This window comes from Giraffa tippelskirchi, chromosome 5, assembly GCF_054371585.1.
Source record: "Giraffa tippelskirchi isolate mGirTip1 chromosome 5, T2T-mGirTip1v1.2.pri, whole genome shotgun sequence".
Taxonomy (NCBI): domain Eukaryota; kingdom Metazoa; phylum Chordata; class Mammalia; order Artiodactyla; family Giraffidae; genus Giraffa; species Giraffa tippelskirchi.
In genome coordinates this window covers 2008753-2018503 of record NC_137279.1, presented here as the reverse complement: position 1 = coordinate 2018503, position 9751 = coordinate 2008753, and the positions used below count along the sequence as shown (strand labels likewise).

At 49.7% G+C, this 9751-nt stretch overlaps 1 long non-coding RNA gene across 1 annotated transcript; it reads right to left on the bottom strand.

Annotated features, from left to right (window-relative positions):
* Window positions 1-4349: 4349 nt before the first annotated feature.
* On the bottom strand, window positions 4350-7185 carry LOC145506729 (uncharacterized). The gene is made up of 2 exons (XR_014054222.1): window positions 6930-7185; window positions 4350-5434 (listed from the first exon to the last, which is right to left on the bottom strand). It is a non-coding gene; the product is annotated as an uncharacterized LOC145506729 (long non-coding RNA).
* Between the last annotated feature and the right edge of the window lie 2566 nt (window positions 7186-9751).

The window sequence follows — 9751 nt, the reverse complement described above, 5'->3', positions numbered from 1 at the left end:
TTCTTTTCTTCCCATTTAAAGAAAAGACTTTAACAAAAAGATTAAAGCCGGCCATGCCTGAAGAGCGCTGAGGGTGCTTGTCCTGGGCGCGGCTGACTGCTCTTGGCTCTCCTTGCTCTGAGCTCCTCCGCAGCTAGTGCAGTTTTAACAGCTGGGACAGGGGCAGGAAGTGGAAACCGTGGCGGAAGAGGAAAGGGGGCCTCTGCGGGTGTCTCAGGCGCGTTTACAGCCCCAGGTGGAGGAGGCAGAGGCAAGGCAGAGATCAGAGCTTCTGAGCCCCCCAAGTGCCAGGGAGCCCAAGCTGGAAAGGAGTGGAAGCCCCTCCTGGAGGGAGCCGACGCAGCCCATGGCGAGGAGTCAACCCCGCGGGCGCACGTGGCTTCTTCCACTGATTTCTTTAGCTTCGTTCATTCATTTCACTTTGGCGATGCTGGGTCTTCGTTGCAGCACAAGGCCTTTCTCCAGTTGCTGCTCGGGGGCTTATCTGACCCGAGGCATGAAGGGTGTCCGTTCCCCACCTAGGGATGGAGTCCTCTGCGTTGGAAGGCGGGTTCTTACCCGCCAGATCACCAGGGAAGTCCTGCACGTGGTTTCTCCCTGTTGGCAGCCGCCACACACCCCTTGACGGAGAGGAATTCACACAGCTTCAGCCCCTTTCCCCCAGTGCTCAGGACACCCCTCCACCGACTTGGGGAGACACTCGGGGCTGAGCCCCTCGACCTATTTGGTGGGAGAAGTAGGTGCTCACTAGATATCTCCTGAACACGTAAATGTTTGGACAAAGCGGAGTCAAACACACACGTGAAAAACTGAGGATCAGGAAGCAGAGAGACCGGTCCGTATTCAAGCAATTCCTGCTCATCCTTGAGGACAGGGTGGGCAAATGTTTGCTGTAAGAGCCAAAGAGTCAATAGTCAGGACTCGGCCGTCCAGATGGGCTCTCCTACAACAAGCCAAGGCTGCAGCATCACAGGAAAGCCGCTGAGACAATGTGCACACGTGTGTGTGCCTGTCCTTCACGTGTACACATGTGTGCCTTCCTTTATGTGTACACATTTGTGTGCACCTATTCTTCACATGTGTGTGTGTGCCTTCCTTCATATACACACTTGCGTGTGCCTGTTCTTCATGTTGTGCACGTGTGTGGCTGTCCTTCGTTTGCTCATGTGTGTGTGCCTGTCCTCCAGTAAAACCGTGTCTGGACACAGACATGGGAAGCCTGTGTCATTTGCACACGTCATGAACTCTTCTTCTTCTAATTTTTTCCAACCAATTTTAAAAATATAAACACCACCCTGAGTTTGAAAGCGCCATAAAAACAGGGGGTGCAGTGGGTCAGCCCTGCTTTAGGAAGCACCTCCTCCTGAGTAGGTGGGGGACTAGGGAGGGCGTGGTGGCCACACGGTCTCCTCCTGTGTGTTCTTGCTCTGCCAAGGACATCTGTCAAGGACTCAGGGCCCACCTGAATAATCTCATCTCAAGATCCTTAATTCTATCAGCAAAGCCTCCTTTTTCCAAATAAAAGAGAACAGTCACAGGTGAAGATAAGTCCTGAACTATCTGCCTGGATGCACAGTCACTGGTGGCCAACAAACACACGTAGACCTATCGGCAAACCACCAGCCTGGAAGCTAGAGCTAAGAGGGGAAAGTTTCCTGGAAGAAAGGACGTTCACACAGACTCTACGAATCACCCAACAGACTACTTCTTAGTTAAAAAGAGACGGATGACTTGGCAGAGAAGAGGTCTGGTGAGTGCCTCTGAGCCAGGCGATCAGATCTTGCTGTTATTGTTGTTCAGTTGCTAAAGCCCTGTCCAACTCTTTGCAACCCCATGGACTCCAGCACACCAGGCTCCTCCGTCCTCCATTATCTCCTAGAGATAGTGCTCAGATTCATGTCCACTGAGTCAGTGATGCTATCCAACCATCTCATCCTCTGCCACCTTCTTCTCCTTTTGCCTTCAGTCTTTCCAGTATCAAGGTCTTTTCCAGTGAGTCGGCTCTTTGCATCAGGTGGCCAAAGTACTGGAGCTTTAGCTTCAGCATCAGTCCTTCCAATGAGTATCAGGACTGATTTCCTTTAGGATTGACTGGTTGGATCTCCTTGCAGTTCAAGAGACTCTCAAGAGTCTTCTTCAGCACCACAGTTCAAAAGCATCAGCCTTTAGCACTTAGCCTTCTTTATGGTCCAGCTCTCAGATTCATTCATGACTACTGAAAAAAAAACATAGCTTTGACTATACAGACCTTTGTTGGCAAAGTGATGTCTCTGCTTTTTAATATGCTGTCTAGGTTTGTCACAGCTTTTCTTCCAAGGAGCAAGTATCTTTTAATTTCATGGTTGAAGTCACCATCTGCACTGATTTTGGAGCCCAAGGAAATAAAATCTGTCACTGCTTCCACTTTTTCCCCTTCTATTTGCCATGAAGTGATGGGACCGGATGTCATGGTCTTAGGTTTTTTAATGTTGAGTTTCAAGTCACCTTTTTCACTGTCCTCTTTCACCCTCACCAGGAGGCTCTCTATCCCTCTTACCCTGGCATTTGTCGGATGGAATGCTCTGAGGGGACCCGCCTCACCTGAGTAAGACATCAGCTGTCCCTCCGACTCTGCCCAGGAGGACACAGCCACAGCCAGATCAAGGCACTTTCTGCAGAATAACTGATCTGGACTTTTCAAAAATGTCAATAATGCCAAAAATATTAACACCTGGTCAGACCAGATAAAAAAATACAGGCATTCGTTGTATTATTCATTCAACTTTTCTCTAGGTTCAAAACAACAAGTGAGGTACAACTTAAATGAATACAACATTATATGTTAATTATAGCTCAACAAAACTGGGTGGAGGATAATGAAGGATATCATTAAAAAAAATGATCCCAGAGCCATGTTTAAAAATCAGAAATGAACTAAAAAGAGAATCTTTGAAAACCATTTGAATGATGGAAGCCTTGCTTGCCAAAGCTTCACATAATAAAAACTAAAGAAGGGGTCCAGGTTCGATGCATGAGACAGGATGCTCAGGGCTGGTGCACTGAGATGACCCTGAGGGATGGGATGGGGAGGGAGGTGAGAGGGGGGTTCAGGATGGGGAACACATGTACACCCATGGCTGATTCATGTCAATGGATGGCAAAAACCACTACAATATTGTAAAGTAATTAGCCTCCAATTAAAATCAATTAATTAATTTTTAAAAATAAAAATAAAAAAAAGAAAAAGAATCTGCCTTGCAATGCAGGGAATTCAAGTTCAATCCCTAGTGGGGGAACTAAGATCCTTCATGGCGCAGAGCAACCGAGCCTGTGTGTGCTGCAACCACAGAGTCCACGCTCTGCAATGAGGACCTTGCCAGAGCAGACGGAGGCCTGGTGAGCTGCAACTAGGACCCGATACAACCAAATAAATAAAACTATATACATATGTAAAAAAAATAATTAAAAAATAAAATAAAGAAAGGGACTTCCCTGGGGGTCTGTGATCCCAGTGCAACGGGCATGGGTTCAATCCCTGGTCAGAGAGCCAGATCCTGCATGCTGCTACTAAGACCGATTGCAACCAAATAAATGATATTAAAAAAGAGAAAGAAAACACCTAGGTCCAAATGAGAGAAGGAAGGAAGGAGGGAAGGAATGTTTAAAAACCTGAGGCTCAGCTGCAGAGCCTGCACAATTTCCTGAGCAGGGGTTTCTGGGAAGTTCGCGCGTCCCTCCGTCCCAGCTCTGCCTGAGCCCCGGGGTGGGGCAGCTGGGCCCAATCTGTCCATGTGTCACAGCGGCTGCTGGGTCAGACTGAGGGGGGTGGCTGGATGCCGGCGTGCAAGAGCAATAAACACCGTCCACCTGACTCCTTATTTCCGCCACTGTTTTGTAACCCAAGTCCAGCTTGCTTATCTGTAAAACCATCATGTTAGGCAGCTTGAACTGTGACCTGACCACTGAAACACAAACAACTTCAGAAAAATGAAGTTATTCTAGTCAGTACATGTTTTCCTTGGAAATGACAATGAAGCGCGGAGATACAGAGAAGCTTCGTGCATCAGATATTCTCAAAATGCAAACCAAACCTCTCTAGCTTTTTATCCACCCCAGGCACTAGCCCCAAAATATTAGGCTTCGGTTATCATCTTTAATTAATTCAATTCTACGGTATTCTTCAGTAAATCCCCTTTCCAAAACTACATCTGAGGTAGTGATGCGTTTTATTAAGAGCTCTGCAATAGTTGAGCTCTATATAACACGAATATCAAAGATCCAAAAATAAGATGACCTGGAAAGAGAAGGTCAGTTTTTCCTACAAATGCTTCAACCCTATCTGCAAAATAAATATAATGCGTGTACACGTGTTTGTGTGGCCAAAAATTTATTCAAAAATCCAGATTTTTGTTAAGTGCCTAATAGCCATCAGACACTGAGGAACTCCATTTCCAGTGAGATAGTTTGTAAAAGTGACCAAAACGTCTTTTTTCTGCATCCATTTTCTTAGTCATAGCGAGGTCCTTCCCGTGAAAAGTCAGTTTCCCCATGCCTTGCATATCCGTCCCAGGGCTTGTGACGCAAATGTGATGCAAGTTGTGACTTTAACGCCCCCCCCCCCACAAAGCAGGGGGGTTGCTGTCTCGCTGCACCTGGGGGCCCAGCGCCACCGAGTGAACGAGCCTGAGTCAGCCAGGCGGAGCAGAGACTCAAGCCGACCGCCAGGCACTGCGGCGGGGCCCTCCTGGGTATGTGGCCACCATCCAGCCCGCCGCTGACTCTAGACCCGCCGCCGGCCCAGAAGAAATCCCCGGAGCTGCCCACACCTGAACCCTCCGACTGCAGAATCACAAGCTAGAGATTTGGTTGCTGGAAGCCACTAAATCTGGCAAGAGCTGGAGGGACTGTGTTCCTAGCAAGAAGCCATCTGATTAAAATGGGACAACGTTTCACAATTCAAAACGCTACATCGGGCTTCCCTGTGACTCAGACGGTAAAGAATCCGCCTGCTGTGCGGGAGAGCCAGCTTGGATCCCTGGGTCAGGAAGATCCCCTGGAGGAGGGAATGGCAACTCACTCCAATATTCTTGTCTGGAGAATCCCATGGACAGAGGAGCCTGGCAGGTTACAGTCCTTGGGGGTCGCAGAGGGTTGGACAGGACTGGGCGACTGACATGTTGAAACAAACTGTAATTCATGCACTTGACACAGTACATTCTTATAACATCAGAGATGCAGGCTCACGTCCACTTGCTTTGGTGGCGGCCTGGCGGGCAGAACTGCGGTCCTGCTAAGCCCACCGAGGCTCGGGGACAACACTGTGGATCACTCAGCGAGCATTTCCCTGCATCTGTTGAGTCCACAGGAACCTGGAGATGATCAAAGGAGTCAGGCTCCACCCTCAAATCCTTACTCGAGGAAACGGGAATCAGATGGGAATCCACTCTGAGCATCCCTGGGGGTGGAGGGGAGGGGAAGAGGAAGGACTAAGACCTCCGGCCCCGACTCCCGGGAGTCAGCCCGGAAAGTGGGGACGGCATTTACAGGGCAGAAAAGCAAAGGAGAGACCTAGCTGGGACCCTATTCTTTACAACTTCAAGTCCTTCCTGGGACTGGAACCCAGGACGCAAGTAGAGAAAGCAGGAGGGTGAGCGGAGCTGAGGAGGGGAGGGAGGCGAAGGTCATCACGGTGCACAGACGTATCACCCTAGGACATTGCCCTGGGACTTCCCTGGTGGCTCAGCAGCTGAGAGTCGGCCTGCCAGGGCAGGGGACACAGGTTCGATCCCTGGCCCAGGAAGAGTCCACACACCGAGGGGCAATTAAGCCCGTGCTCCACCACAAGAGAAGTCACCGCAAGGAGCCCACGCACCACAATGGAGAGTAGCCCCCACGACTAGACAAAGCCTCTGCACGGCAGTGAAGACCCAGCGCAGCCCCAAATAAGTTTCTCTTAAAAAATGCTGCATTGCGTTCTCAAGGTAAATGGGAGCCACTGACAGTCGCCGAGGCGAGCAGAAGACAGGACAAGCTCCAGGGAGCAGAACGCTGAGTGGACGCTCAGCGGGAGGCAGGGGACTGACCGCGTGGAGCTGCGGCCCACTGACAGACCAGCGGGGAGGCCTTCACCGAGGGGGCCTCCTCGAGGCTGGAGGATGGAGACCAACGCCAAACCCGGGCACGACATTGGCGGGGGGAGTCGGGAGGGGAAAGACGCCGTCAGGGCGACCCGTGGGCTCAGTGATGTCAGGGGGGCAGGCTGGGGCTCGCCGTTGATAGGTGAGGGTGGAATCAGGGCCGAGCTGGGTATTCATGGAAACCCCGAGTGGAAAGCGATGCGTGGCCGCCCTGGAGCCCGGCGGAGGGAAACCGCAGGCTTGGGGACACGCACCCAGGCCGTGCCCTCGGGAGAGCAGCTTCCGCCCTGAGCGCCCACGTCTGTGCAGGGGAGAGATGAACCCGTATGCAACAGGGGTGCGGTGAAAATTACGTGTGATATTGTTCACACGGCGCTTGTGCACGACAGGCACTTCACGCAGGCTGCCTTGTCGTCAAGGGAGATCAGAAAGAGCACAGATCAGTGTGAGAGCCCGGCAGGGGCCGGGATCAGGAGCTCCAGTGTTTGAAAAACAGGCTAAGAAGCAGACACAGGACACCCAGAGGAAGTCAAATCAGCAGAAGAAAATCCGACAGCAGGCAGCCAGCCCTCTGCTCCATCCCTGGTCGGGGAACTAAGATTCCAGATGCAGCGCATCTCGGCCAGAAGACAAAAATAAAACTATCAGCTATTAGCAGAGATCAGATTATATTATATGAGAATTGTTTATTTTTACCATCTTTAATTTCTGACAATAAATATGCATTATTCACCAATAAGCATCCCCAAAACCCCACATTAAAAAATAAAATAAAAGGAGTTATTTCCCCAGGTGATTGTGGGGGGTGCTCACCTTGGTTTCACTCACAGTACGACCCCTCACGATTCTCCCAGGGGGCTTCCCAGGGGACGCCAGCGGTAAAGAAGCCACCTGCAATGCAGGAGACCCAGGTTCCATCCCTGGGTGGGGAAGATCCCCTGCAGAAGGGAACGGCAACCGACTCCAGTAGTCTAGCCTGGAGAATTCCCATGGACAGAGGAGCCGGGTGGCTACAGTTCATGAGGCTGAAAGAGTCAGACACGATCGAGTGACTAACCCTTTCACTTTCACTTTTCTACGGTTTCTGTTCAGTTTAGTTCAGTCGCTCAGTCGTGTCCGACTCTTTGCAACCCCATGAATTGCAGCACGCCAGGCCTCCCTGTCCATCACCAACTTCCGGAGTCCACCCAAACCCATGTCCATCAAGTCAGTGATGCCATCCAACCATCTCATCCTCTGTCGTCCCCTTCTCCTCTTGCCCCCAATCCTTCCCAGCATCAGGGTCTTTTCCAATGAGTCAACTCTTCGCATGAGGTGGCCAAAGTATTGGAGTTTCAGCTTCAACATCAGACCTTCCAATGAACACGCAGGATTGATCTCTTTTAGGATGGATTGATTGGATCTCCTTGCAGTCCAAGGGACTCTCAAGAGTCTTCTCCAACACCACAGTTCAAAAGCATCAATTCTGCGGCGCTCAGCTTTCTTCACTGTCCAACTCTCACATCCATACCTGACCACTGGAAAAACCATAGCCTTGACTAGATGGACTTTTGTTGGCAAAGTAATGTCTCTGCTTTTAAATATGCTATCTAGGTTGGCCATAACCTTCCTTCCAAGGAGTAAGCGTCTTTTAATTTCATGGCTGCAGTCACCATCAGCAGTGATTCTGGAGCCCCCAAAAATAAAGTCTGACACTGTTTCCCCATCTATTTCCCATGAAGTGATGGAACCAGATGCCATGATCTTAGTTTTCTGAACGTTGAGCTTTAAGCCAACTTCTTCACTCTCCTCTTTCACCTTCATCAAGAGGCTCTTTAGTTCTTCCTCACTTTCTGCCATAGGGGTGGTGTCATCCGCATATCTGAGGTCATTGATATTTCTCCCGGAAATCTTGATTCCAGCTTGTGTTTCTTCCAGCCCGGCATTTCTCATGATGTACTCTACATATAAGTTAAATAAGCAGGGTGACAATATACAGCCTTGACGTACTCCTTTTCCTATTTGGAACCAGTCTGTTGTTCCATGTCCAGTTCGAACTGTTGCTTCCTGACCTACATACAGGTTTCTCAAGAGACAGGTCAGATGGTCTGGTATTCCCATCTCTTTCAGAATTTTCCACAGTTTATTGTGATCCACACAGTCAAAGCCTTTGGCATAGTCAATAAAGCAGAAATAGATGTTTTTCTGGAACTCTCTTGCTTTTTCAATGATCCAGCAGATATTGGCAATTTGATCTCTGGTTCCTCTGCCTTTTCTAAAACCAGCTTGAACATCTGGAAGTTCACGGTTCACGTATTGCTGAAGCCTGGCTTGGAGAATTTTGAGCATTACTTTACTAGCGTGTGAGATGAGTGCAACTGTGCAGCAGTTTGAGCATTCTTTGGCATTGCCTTTCTTTGGGATTGGAACGAAAATTGACCTTTTCCAGTCCTGTGGCCACTGCTGAGTTTTCCAAATTTGCTGGCATAATGAGCGCAGCACTTTCACAGCATCACCTTTGAGGATTTGAAATAGCTCAACTGGAATTCCATCACCTCCACTAGCTTTGTTCGTAGTGATGCTTTCTAAGGCCCACTTGACTTCACATTCCAGGATGTCTGGCTCTAGGTGAGTGATCACACCATCGTGATTATCTGGGTCGTGAAGATCTTTTTTTGTACAGTTCTTCTGTGTATTCTTGCCACCTCTTCTTAATATCTTCTGCTTCTCTTAGGTCCATACCATTCCTGTCCTTTATCGAGCCCATCTTTGCATGAAATGTTCCCTTGGTATCTCGAATTTTCTTGAAGAGATCTCTAGTCTTTCCCATTCTGTTGTTTTCCTCTATTTCTTTGCATTGATCACTGAGGAAGTCTTTCTTATCTCTCCTTGCTATTCTTTGGAACTCTGCATTCAGATGGGAATATCTTTCTTTTTCTCCTTTGCTTTTCGCTTCTTTTCTCTTCCCAGCTATCTGTAAGGCCTCCTCAGACAGCCATTTTGCTTTTTTGCATTTCTTTTCCATGGGGATGGTCTTGATCCCTGTCTCCTGTACAATGTCATGAACCTCTGTTCATAGTTCATCAGGCACTCTGTCTATGGTTTCTAGTGATTCCATAATCTTTCTCCAGCCAAACCAGGCTCCACTCTCCCTTCTCAGGCTCTTCCCTCTGCCTGGAGCACCGCCTCCCAGAGACTAACACCCACCCTGGCCCGGTACTAGCTGGGGTGGCGTGTTAGTCCTATTTGATAGATAGGTCTGTCTATCAAGATACTGACGACCACACCACCCCCACCCGGCCCCTACTATCTCTGATCTTTCCCATCAGTGACTCTGAAGGCACGACTACTTCATTTAGTGCCCGAAACACCCAGCCTGAGGTCATTCTCACGGACCAGCTGCAGGGAGTCTCTGAACTCTGAAATCATCGCAGAACGGTGTGCATGCACATCTGTGCGTTCTCTGGGAAAGAGGACCCACGATTTCACCAGATCCTCAAACCTCCTGTGACCCGGAAGGGGGTCAGAAACACCACTGAATTCTCATTCGGTCCACCTGCCCCCCCCCCACTCCAGGGTCACTGCCAGGACTGACCCAGCCCGGCGGCCCTGGGTGTCTGCTCCACACAGCACCGAGCCCGCGTCCCCCGCCGGCC